At 41.8% G+C, this 12,143-nt stretch overlaps 1 protein-coding gene across 8 annotated transcripts in view; it reads left to right on the top strand.

Moving 5' to 3' along the window:
- The first annotated feature begins 5,090 nt into the window (after positions 1-5,090).
- TSC2 (TSC complex subunit 2) overlaps positions 5,091-12,143 on the top strand; it is a 177,517-nt gene continuing 170,464 nt past the window's right edge. For all 8 annotated transcript variants that reach the window (XM_078774796.1, XM_078774795.1, XM_078774794.1 and 5 more), the window contains exon 1: positions 5,091-5,284. The gene's annotated coding sequence lies outside the window, so the exon portion shown is untranslated. The remainder of the gene's footprint in view (positions 5,285-12,143) is intronic.

Below are 12,143 nucleotides of genomic sequence, written 5' to 3'. Positions count from 1 at the left end.
CCACCCCCCCCCCCCCCCTTCCCACGCCTCCTCCCCCTAAGCCCTCTCCCTTCCACACATCTCCCTGCTCTCAAATGTTGTGTTTGTGTGCTTCCCCTTCTCTCCCCATCTTGTTTTCCGCTCCCTCTTTTTGTGTGTTTTGTTTGTCTGGTTGATTTGTTTGTGAAGTAAATGTTAGCTCTTTCACGAACCTCGATTCAGTATACAAAAAAAAATATAAAAAAATAAAAACAAACTCAAACTCTGTTGTGTATGAAGTTCTGCCATCCATGCCACCCTCACTAACATAAAAAAAAAAAAAGCTCTGGGTTAGTGCCTAGAGCAGACAAATTTGCTACTGGCATAGATTTCTCAATGTTTTCAAATTTCATTCAAATATAAACTAGAAAGAATCTGAAAATGCAAAGCCCGGCCACATCTGTCTGAATTCAGACATCTTCTTCTTCTTCTTCTGTATGCTGAAAATAATGAAAACTTTTTTTTTTTTATGCAAAATGAAAATTGATGATTTTATGCAGCCTTGACCTTTGAGCTTTCGATCTAAAAAAATAATCAGCTTCTATCTTTTGATTGGCGAACGAATTCTGTGACCGAATATGCAAATACGTACTTAAAATTTCAGATCAATTGGACAAAAATTGACGATTTTATGCAACCTTGACCTTTGAACTTTTGATGTAAAAAAAAAACAATCAGCTTGTAGATCTTGATTGGTGAACAAATTAATTGACCCAATATGCACATTCTTAAAATTTCAGGTTAATTGAATGAAAATTTATGATTTTATGTGACGCTGACCTTTGACCTTTTGACAAAACTATTAAGTTGTCTACTCCATATTCTCATATTAAGGCTTTGTTGAAGATTTGATGACAAAACTCAAATGGTGAATTGAAATTTCAGGTCAATTGGATGAGAATTGATGATTTTAGGTGACGCTGACCTATGACCTCTTGCCCTTTTGACAAAATTATTAATTTGCCTTCTCCGTATCTTCTTATTATAATAGTGCAAACGTATATGGTTCACTATGTATGTATGTATGTATGTATGTATGTCTGTATGTATGTATGTATGTATTGTTGCAGACGCGGTTAAAGATGTTATTTTACCGAGCGGTTGGTATTACCGCGTCCGAACAGTTACTCGTCCGAACAGTTGAGGAAGCGATAAAAGCAATGAAGGGTAGAAAAGCGGGAGGGCCGGCGGGAGTTGTGGGAGATATGTTGAAGGCAGCAGGAAGTTGGGGTGTGAAGAGAATGACAGAGATCTGTAATCTGGTGGTGAAAGAAGTCCGCATTCCAGTGGATTTGGGAACTGAGTACCCTCGTCCCTCTATACAAGGGGAAAGGTGACCCTCTGGACTGTGGCTCGTATCAAACGATAAAGTTATTGGAGCATTGAATAAAGGTATTGGAAACGGTGTTGGAGAAGATGACAAGGAAGAAAGTGAAGATTGACGAAATTGCAGTTTGGATTTATGCCAGGAAGAGGAACGACAGATGCGCTTTTTATTGTAAGGCGGTTGCAAGAGAAGTAGATGGAGAGGTGGAAGAAGTTGTTTCTTGGGTTTGTTGATGTGGAGAAGGCATTCGATAGGGTTCCACGTGAAGTAGTGACATGGGCATTGAGGAAGTTAGGAGTGGAGGAATTCTTGATCAGAGTGGTGATGGCAATGTACGAAAGAGCACGCACAGCTGTAAGGACGAATGATGGGGAACAGTGGTGAGTTTGAGGTGAAGGTGGGAGTGCATCAGGGGTCGGTACGAAGTCCACTACTATTTGTAGCTGTGATAGACGTGCTGGCTCGGAACGTCAAGGAGGATTTGCCGCGGGAGTTGTTGTATGCAGAAGATCTGGTGTTGATTGCGGAAAGTATAGATGGACTGAACGAGGAGATGAACAAGTGGAAGTATGGAGACAAAAGGTCTGTACAAAAGGACAAAGGAAAGGACAAAAGGACAAAAGACAAAAGGAAGTACATCACGGGAGTATGGAGACAAAAGGTCTGAAGGTGAATATCGGAAAAACGAAGTTGACGGCAAGTGGTAAAGCATGTGGTGAGGTGGAAAGAACGGGGAAGTGGCCGTGTGCTGTGTGCAGGAAGTGTGTCGGAGTGAACTCCATTCAATGTACAATGTGCGCTGAGTGGGTTCATCAAAAATGTAGTGGTTTGAGAGGGTAATTAACCAATGTGGCAGCTACATTCAAGTGTAAGGTGTGCACAGAGGGAGCTGCAGATGGAGGAAATGTTGAGTTGGATCTTGAAGACGGCGTGAAGCTGGAAGGTGTGAAAACATTTTGCTGCCTCGGAGACATGCTGAATGGAGAAGGTGGATCAGACTCTGCAGCGGTTGCTAGAGTGAGATGTGCATGGAAGAAGTTTCGGGAACTGAGTGGCGTGCTGACTAGGAGGGGAGTGTCGTTAAAGCTGAAGGGAAAGGTGTATGCTGCACGTGCGCGAAGTGTTATGATTTATGGGAGCGAGACATGGGTAATGAACGTATAGCAGCAATGAAGGCTGGAATAGGTGGAAATGCAAATGGTTCGGTGGATGTGCAGAGTATCGTTGAGAGAGAGGAAGACGAATTATGAATTGCGAAAGGTGATGGGAATATGGCCTGTGATGGATGCTGTGAAGAGAAGCAGGTTTAGATGGTTTGGTCATGTGTTGAGGAAGGATGAAAGTGACTGGTTGAGAAGAGCGGTGGAAATGAATGTAGAAGGAAGTAGAGGACGGGGAAGACCGAGAAAACTTGGCTAAAGGTGGTGGAAGAAGAAATGCGGGCAAGGGGGTTAACAAGGGGAGATGCAGAAAATAGGTCAAAATGTAGAAGATGGTCATGGGGCCCGCAAGGCTAACCCCCACTCTTGCAGGAAAAATGGCCTTAAAATGCCTGTTGTGTTGTTGTATGTTCAGTCGAGGCTCGTGTAAGAGCTAACACATGGAACATATAATAAAGGTAGTGGGAGAGAAAAGGGGGAGAGAAAGTGAAGCCCAACAACAGTGGAGAACAGGTACTTCGGGATATCTGTGGAAGATAGATGGCTGGGGAGAGGGGGGCTGGAGCCGGGTACACAGTGTAAATGAAAGAGTGAAGTTGAATAGAGAGTCGTGATTTTGGCAGTTTCACCATAAGAGGTTTGCTGGCAGATCTTGTGCGACCTATAGGAGTATTTGGGGGACAGAGCACAGACAGAGCTGGGGGAGCAAGGCCGGAGAGGAGTCGGTAGAAGACAGAAAGACCACCAACATGCCTGCAGTGAGTGAGTGAAAGGCCCTCAGAATAAGCTTCATCACGGGAGATTCCAATGATTCTGAAAGCTTTGGTTTCAACCACGTGAAGCCGAGCTCGGTGTGAGGCAGGAGCACCAGCCCAACAGGTGAGAACAGTATTCCATTGAGCTGCAGATGAAAGCCTTGTATGTGGTGAGGAGCTCAGGTGTGCCTAGGAAGGACTTCGCACGATGGAGGATGCCCAGTTGGCGACTGGCTTTGGAGGCCAGCTTGGAAATGTGGTTTTCCCAGGAAAGATCATTGCAGATAATGAGACCCAAAAGCTTGAGTGACAGAACTTCTTCAAGAGGATTGTTCAGAAAGTAGATGGGAGGGTTGTCTAGTCAGTCTTTTCGGAGAGACAAAGTGAGAGTGTGAGATTTGTCAGGATTGAAAGACATGTTCCACTTGTTTGACCAGTTTGTGATTTTGTCCAGGTCTGCAGAGAGTGAGGAGGTTGCAAAGAGATAGAGAGAATTTTCCAGAGAGTGGGAGAGATGATTGATGAAGATCAGAAAAAACACAGGGCCTAGAACACTGCCTTGAGGAACTGCAGCCTGAACTGGAAGGGGAGATGAGAGAAATCCATTCAGGGCCACACCTTGACTTCGACGTGCGAATAGGTCCGCGAGCCATGCGTGGAGGTTTCCATGGATACCATAAGAGGAGAGTGTGGGCGGATGCCAGACCGTATCGAAGGCACGAGATATGTCAAGGGAGAAGGCTCTGATTTCCTGTTTGGCATTGAGGACCTCCATCCACTGTTGAGACAGCAGAAGCAGCATGTCCAGAATGGAATGACCTGGTCTGAAACTAAAGTGATGGTCAGATCAGCTCAGATTGATCGATCATATGTATGAAATTTCGTATTAATCCGTTGAGCAGTTCTGGAGAAAAAGATGTTTGAAGGCTTTCCTTAAATCCAAGATGGCCGCCATACCACGTGACTGATGATGTCATCATTTTAATTAAATATTCCTCATGGGTAGTCGATCATATCTGTAAATTTTGGTCGGATCGGTTATGCAGATCTGGAGATATAGATTTTCAAATATTTTTTTCCCTTAAATCCAAGATGGCCACCAAACCACGTGACCGATGACGCTTTTTTTTGGCAAATTTCCATCCCCATGGCTGGGCGATCATATTTATAAAAATTCGCCTTGAATCCGTTCAGCGGTTCTGGAGAAGATGATGTTTAAAGATAATTACGTCATAGGCAATGTAAGTCAAGATTGCAAAAACAAAATTCATGATGCATTGATAAGACTGGGAGAGTGAAGGAGTGTTGTGAAGCCAGCCGTTCCCTCTCAACGGTTTTGAATGGAGTGCTTGTTTGAGTGCTTAAGCCGCTTGGCGAGCGCTCTTCAAGAAACTTGATCCGGATACTCGGTCATTTTGAAGTGATTCTTCACAATTTAGAGATCGGGCCAAAAACGATATCTTGCGCGACATTTAAAAACGTTAGCGGTTCTAGCTTTGCATTTCATATATGCAGTAGTTACGGGATACATGGAAGAGCCATTTGAGGAACAGTCAAGAAAAGAAGAAGAAGAACAAGTCCAAGAAGAAGAAGAGTAAAAGGCAGAAAAAGAGGCAGACTCGGATGTTGACGAAGATAAAGAAAGGTGATGGTGTAGTGTATAACCCACATTATGAGTAGCTAGGCTGGTGATCATCCTTTTTCCATTAAGTGTTATTTTGTTCGTCCTATTTCGCAGTATTATGTAGATTCGTTTCGTATGTTACCCATGGTATATTTAATAAATGAGAGTAATCCGGCCAATTCGTGGCTTGTGAGTTTTTTTTCCTGAACTATCCCGGAAGTACGAAACCTCTGACGGTGGCTCTGATCGGGGTTCGGGGAGCTCACTGCGGGCAGGGAGGGTAGGAAGGGTATACAAGGGTGGCAGCTGTGGTTAAAACGAAGCAGGAAAATTTGCCAAACGTAGGCGCGCCATCCATTTACTTTCCCCATCCCTCCCTGTACAACGTCTTCATTATACGGTGAGTTTTGCTGGAGATGTATGTATTCGAACCGTGCGCTCGCCTTACAATTACATCTGTTGTCAACGTTTCCATTTCCATATTCGTTTTGCAACGCTTGGTTTCTTGGCACCCGTTGCTTTACTGCACAAGAATGCGATGTTGTTTTGTTGAGGCGCACTAAGATCTACGCGGCTCTATGAGATACTCTAAAGCGATGCATTAAATCCAGGCTCTTCTGCCTTGCTTCCGTTACTCTTCCTTTCCGGGGTTTTAAGATGTTTTCCCATGTCGGACAAGTTTTCCTCAATTTGGAATTAATCGCTGGGCTCTCGGCACCGTCCTTGACACTCCCCCGAGAGAACGGCTTGCCTTGGCGTGATTGTACAAAAGACCTCCTGTGTCTGTGATTGGCTTTTCCGAGCTCTTGAAGTCGCGATCATCAGTTTGCTTTCCGCAGTTCCAACTTACACCATTCCATACCATTGGATGTGCTGCGAAAGATTGGAGCCGGGATATTTATTTTAAAAAAAAAAAATTATTTTTAAAATCTTACTCGACATGTATATAATTACTAGCGGGGTCACCCGTGGGAATCCCACGGGCATGGATGTGTGTGACATTTCGACATATTGAGTTAGATGCTGCACATTCATTTTTACAAAATGGTTACTGGCAAGTCATCAGATCCAGAAATGGTGTAATAAACACAATTGATTTATTTCACATAATATGTGACCCCTCACTCCTCTCCACCTGACACTCTCCTCTCTCCACCTGACACTCTCCTCTCTCCACCTGACACTCTCCTCTCTCCACCTAGCACTCCTCTCCTCTCCAATCCCTCACACTCCTCTCCTCTCCAATCCCTCACACTCCTCTCCTCTCCAATCCCTCACACGCCTCTCCAATCGCGCCTCACACTCTTCTCCAATCGCGCCTCACACTCCTCTCCAATCGTGCCTCACACTCCTCTCCAATCGTGCCTCACTCTCCTCTCCAATCGCTACTCACTCGCCTCTCCAATCGCTCGTCACTCGCCTCTCCAATCGGCTTTCCCCGTCTCGTTTCTCTCGTTTTTCTCCCGTCTCGTTCTTTTTCTTGCTCCAAATCGGCCCGTCTCGCCCGTCTCGCCCGTCTCGCCCGTCTCGCCCGTCTCGCCCGTCGGAATCGGAAATCGGCCCGTCTTGCTTTCGTGCTTGCGCGTAAATAAATTGTGTTCATTACACCATTTCTGGATCTGATGACTTGCCAGTAACCATTTTGTAAAAATTAATGTGCAGCATGAAACTCAATATGTCGAAATGTCACACACACCCATGCCCATGGGATTCCCACGGGTGACCCCGCAAGTTTGCATTGACGTTGTATATAATTATAAGCCCACCACCCCCACCTGGAGGATAAGGGGGCTTAAACCTGTTGTACGGTTTGTTTCTTAAATTAGTGACCCCAGTTCTTAATGGTACCCCAGCATTTATTGGACCCCTAGGATTGTGACGATCATTTAATAAATTATTTATTTTTTTCCTTTTTTTTTTTTCTCTGCCAATGTCCGAGCAAGGTCATGACCTAATTATATAAATATTTACATTTGTTACCGTAACTCGATTGAGGTTTGTCCAATTGAACGAAATTGCCCTCACTATATAGTCTACAGAGTGGCGCGTTTACGCTTCATTTATATTGTGCTGCTCTGGGTCAAGGAAGGTCAAGGTCAAACGGTGGTCTGAAAAAAATAATGCGGGTTTTTTTTTTTTGTCATTGCTCAGCTTTGACAATGCGGAATCTTAAAGACCGCTTGGCCTTCCAAGATGTTCTTGCATCATAAAAGTGTACCTGCACTGAAGTTGAGCACCTCATGTTTGATTACGATTAGTGTCCTTGACCTACTTTTTACCTCCGCCACTAAAGGTGGATGGAAGTTATGTTTTCACACACCTGTCTGTCTGTTTGTCCGTTTGTGAACAAAATATCTCAAAAGGTTGAGGACGGATTCAGACGAAATTTGGTGGCGATGTAGCGTATGTGATTAGGTAGAAATGATGAGATTTTGGTCAAGATTCTGATCCGGCTAATATAATTTTTTTAAGTGATTCTTCACCATTGGGAGATGGGTCCAAAAACGATACATAGCAGGATATCTCAAAAAGTTATGGACGGATTTGGATGAAACTTGGTGGAGAGGTTAGTTGTGTGACAAGGGCAAATAGATTTGGTTGTGGTGAAGATCTGAACATGGATTCGGATGTGAGAAAAAGTGATCTTCACCATTGGGAGATAAGGCCAAAAACCAACATAAAGCAGGATATCTCAAAAAGTTATGGATGGATTTGGACAAAACTTGTTGGACAGGTTGTGTGTGTGACAAGGAAGAATCAATTCAATTTTGGTGAAGATCCAGATCCAGCTAGTATAATTTTAAAAGTGATTCTTCACCATTGAGTGATTGGCCAAAATGACATTTAGCAGGATATCTGGTTCAGGTCCGAATCCAGATCCGGCCTGTCGGTGGGATACAAAACGCAAACTGTTCACCAGGTGGAGGTATACGCTCTACCGAGTGCCGTTCTAGTTTTTGATTGTGACCTAATTGGCAAAAAATACACCTCTTTGATCATAACTTGAATAATTTTCCTCTGTCATGATGTTGAGCTTTATGAATAGAATGTTAATGGGGACATATTTTCTTAATTGAAACTCTATCCCTAAATGTTTAAGGTCAAAGTCATTTGGCGGCCCGAACAAAATACGGCCATCATTGGATCGTGGGAGCTGGGGGAGGCTTACCCTTGCCGATCGCTTAGTGATTGCAGATCTGTAGTTGTAGTGCATTCCCATTATTCATCAAAAATTGGCAAATGATGTCAACTTCGACAAACAATCATATATCATATGGCTGCGCAGGTGTGCTCATTATAAACCCTTCACTCCATGACAATATGTAGTCCGATGGGATTGGAATTGTCTCTCTGAGTTGGATATCTCAAAAGGTTATTGATGGATTCGGACGAAACTTGGTGGACAGATTGGGTGTGTGACAACGATGAATTGATTTGATTTTGGTGAAGATCCGGATACAAGAATTAAAATATATATTTTGTGATTCTTCACCATTGAGAAATAGGGCCCTAAACAATATACGACGGATAGTCCCTGCTATCCGTCGTTTCACATACAAGTCCAAAAGTTACTTAAGAACATTTTCATTATACATCCAACAATTCCCCTCACCAACGTCCATTGGACGGAAGATCAGTTACCAGGTATCCATCTCCACATACAAGAATTAAAATATATATTTTGTGATTCTTCACCATTGAGAAATAGGGCCCTAAACAATATACGACGGATAGTCCCTGCTATCCGTCGTTTCACATACAAGTCCAAAAGTTACTTAAGAACATTTTCATTATACATCCAACAATTCCCCTCACCAACGTCCATTGGACGGAAGATCAGTTACCAGGTATCCATCTCCACAATGCTTTGCTTACCAGCTTCCCAGCATTCTACCCCACAATGCACTGCGTACTCTCCCTCTCAGACTTTATCTCATGCTGTGAATTGTTGGACTTGATGTGTGGACATCACAGGGGCCACGCATGAGTGTCGGGTTTCGCGGCGCGAGAGTGTGTGTTGGCACAAAGGCTGGAGCCTGCGTGCATGAGGGAAACCATTTGTGGGAAGGGTAATTGCTCGGGCGAAGGACTGATGCAGGCAGCTTGAGAGGCAATTAGAGATTTTAAAGGTATAAGACCTCTAAATTGTCATCATACTAAAATATGCAATTTGGTGTCTGTCTGTCTGACGATTTTTGACCGAGATACATTCGGTCGTTACTTATCCAACCTCAATCAAATTTGACCTGAGGACTACGGGTCACACAGTGGAGGTTGTAGCCAATTATTTCGCCTCCTCTCCAAGGGGGTTTTCTCCACCATTGCCGTCAATGGGGTTGCTTGTTGAGGTGTTTATCCATGTTAAGATAGCTTTATCGTGGCGTTTTTCCAAGGCCGCTTCTGATAACAAAAGCATAATATTAATGTTATTACAAAACAATATTAATACTAATAATATCCCAACCTCCCCAAGGGGTTATTCCTCCTTGAACAAACGCCGTGTTAGCGTGTATAAATATCTTATTGTGCCGTTTTTGTGGGAGCACCTCTACCAGAAATAAAAAATATTATAAACCACTCACATATAATTACCTTTTGAAACAGTCATGATAATGCCGTTTAACACTAAACTGAAATAAATTTGGAGGAATCTTGACATACCTGAGGTAAATTTTACTTGCGGAACTGAGTGAAGATCGACTGTAATCTATATCCCCCACAGTGGTTAATAGTCGTTGCTGCCCCAGCGTCTTTCGTGACGTTTTTCCAAGGCCGCTTCTAGCAAAAATAATTAATAACACTTATGGTAATGTTATAATAATGTTAAAAACAATATCCCCCCACCCGAAGGGGTTTTGTAACTTGCGATATCCCACACCCCGCGACACCCTCACTGAAGTACATTTTATGATAGAGATTTATGATGGTGATGCACGGTCTTATCTTTTCAATGACCTGATCTAACATAAGTGATGGTAATAATAATTGGCAATAATAATAATAATAATAACAAGTACAGATACATTCAAAGTACACCGCCCCCATGCCAAATAATTAAATATCCTACAGCGCGGCATTGCCGGGGCGCCTCCGGCAATACCGCAGTGTATTGCCGCCTCAGGCGCCCAGCAATACCGCAGTGCAGCTCATAGAGGCTGCATTGGGAGGGAGAGGTGTACACTAATTGATTGATTAATTGTACAATTAAAATCAATAAAAGATTATCACAAAATATTTTCTTAATCAATTGGCTAATAGCATAACTAAACCACTAGTGCTTCATCCGAAGATGTATCTTTCAGAAATGTAATTAAATAAGTCATTAATAAAAAATTAAATAATTAATTGATTCATCAATAAATAATTAATCGATTAATCAATAAATAATTAATCGAGTAAATGATGAATCAATAAATCAAAAATATCCTTGATAGCCACATCACTTGGTCACTGTCATGTCCAAATATTAGCTTCCCAGCTCAAAAGGTGCCTGAGATATTGGCCAAATGAGAAAGAAAATAAATAAATGGTTAATAATGAAAATAAATAAATAATAATCATTAAAAAATTAAATTATTAATCAATTCGGTCACAGAACACACAAACCACCACCATTTCATCAGAATCTGTAACTGAATTAATTTTTTTTTTTTTAGTAATTAATCGAATAATTAAATAATTAATCGATTAATTGATCAATAAATCCAAAATATCCTTGATAGCCACATAACTTGGTCACTCATGTCCAAATATTAGTTTCCGAGCTCAAAAGGTGCCTGAGATATTGGCCAAATGAGAAAGAAAATAAATAAATGATTAATAATGAAAAAAAAAAAATCATTAAAAAAATAAATTATTAATCAATTCGGTCATAGAACACATAAACCAGCACCATTTCATCAGAATCTGTAACTTAAAAAAAAAAAAAAAGTCATTAATCGAATAATTAAATAATTAATCGATTCATTGATTAATTGATTAATTAATAAATCAAAAATAGCCTTTGCAGCCAAATCACCTGGTCATTGGCATGTCCAAATATCAACTTCCTAACTCAAAAGGTGCCTGAGTTGATGGTCAGAAGAGAAAGGAAATTTGATTAATTAAATAAGTACTTAATTAAACGCTAATAATTAAATAACTTCTCAATTAATTGATTAATCAAAAAACAAAAAATAGGGTTTTTGACAAAGGACTTGCTCACTATTGTGCCGAAATTTCAGCTTCCTAGCTCAAAGGATGGCTGAGATATTGCCCGGACAACCAAGAAAGCAAGAAAATAAACAACCAGAGTGAAAACTGAGTACTCCCTTTCAGCGTGCGTCACTGCCGAGCCCCCTTCGGTGCCCAGCAATGACGATTTGCAATGCCTGGAGATGGCATAGGAAAGGTGCGGTGTACAACAAGAAAACAAGAACGAAAGAAAGAAAGAAAACAAACAACCAGAGTGAAAACTGAGTACTCCCTTACAGCGTGCGTCACTGCCGAGCCCCCTTCGGTGCCCAGCAATGACGTTTTGCAATGCCTGGAGATGGCATAGGAAAGGTGCGGTGTACAATACGGATAATAACATGACTCCCCCTGCCACTCTCGTAGGTAACGGGCGCACTAGTCATTACAAAATAGTTATGGTAAGTAAGATAATAATAATGTGTTTGGGTTTTTAAAAATTTATTTACTTTATTGTATTTTTTCCTATGTTTTGTGTTTCATATGTATTTTTTCATTGCTAGGCTTGTTTCCTGGTGTTGTATAAGTTGTAAACTAAGTGTGTTGGAATGTATGCATCCCTTAATTACACCAACTATTATGGGGAAAAATTCCCCATGATCATGATCCGTCATTTCACTACAAGTCCAACTCTCTGGAACGTATCTTGGACGTATAGCGAGGACCCCCTGTTCAGCACAATATGTCAAAAAGTTATGGACGGATTTCGGATTTTGACAACTAGGTGGATGAGTTGGTTCGGTGACAATAACAAGCCGATTAGATTCTGGGTTCAGGTCCAGATCCAGATCCAGATCCAGATCTGGCCTATTAATGGATAATAATAATAATAATAATAATTCATTTATTTTGTATAGCACTTTTCAAGAAGCCCAAAGGCGCTTTGACAGAGTGCAAAACATAATGCATAACAATACATGAAAACAACAATTGCAAAAAGACAAGAATCAATAGGGAAATATTTAAAGCAAAAGGAGGGAGAAGGAGAAGAGATAGTCAGGGGTTAAAATGCTGTGGGTTGAATGTTG

The sequence above is a fragment of the Myxine glutinosa genome, chromosome 3 (assembly GCF_964187855.1).
Source record: "Myxine glutinosa chromosome 3, kmMyxGlut1.1, whole genome shotgun sequence".
Classification (NCBI taxonomy): Eukaryota; Metazoa; Chordata; class Myxini; order Myxiniformes; family Myxinidae; genus Myxine; species Myxine glutinosa.
Note: the sequence above shows the minus strand (reverse complement) of the source record. Positions and strands in the feature narration are given on the sequence as shown.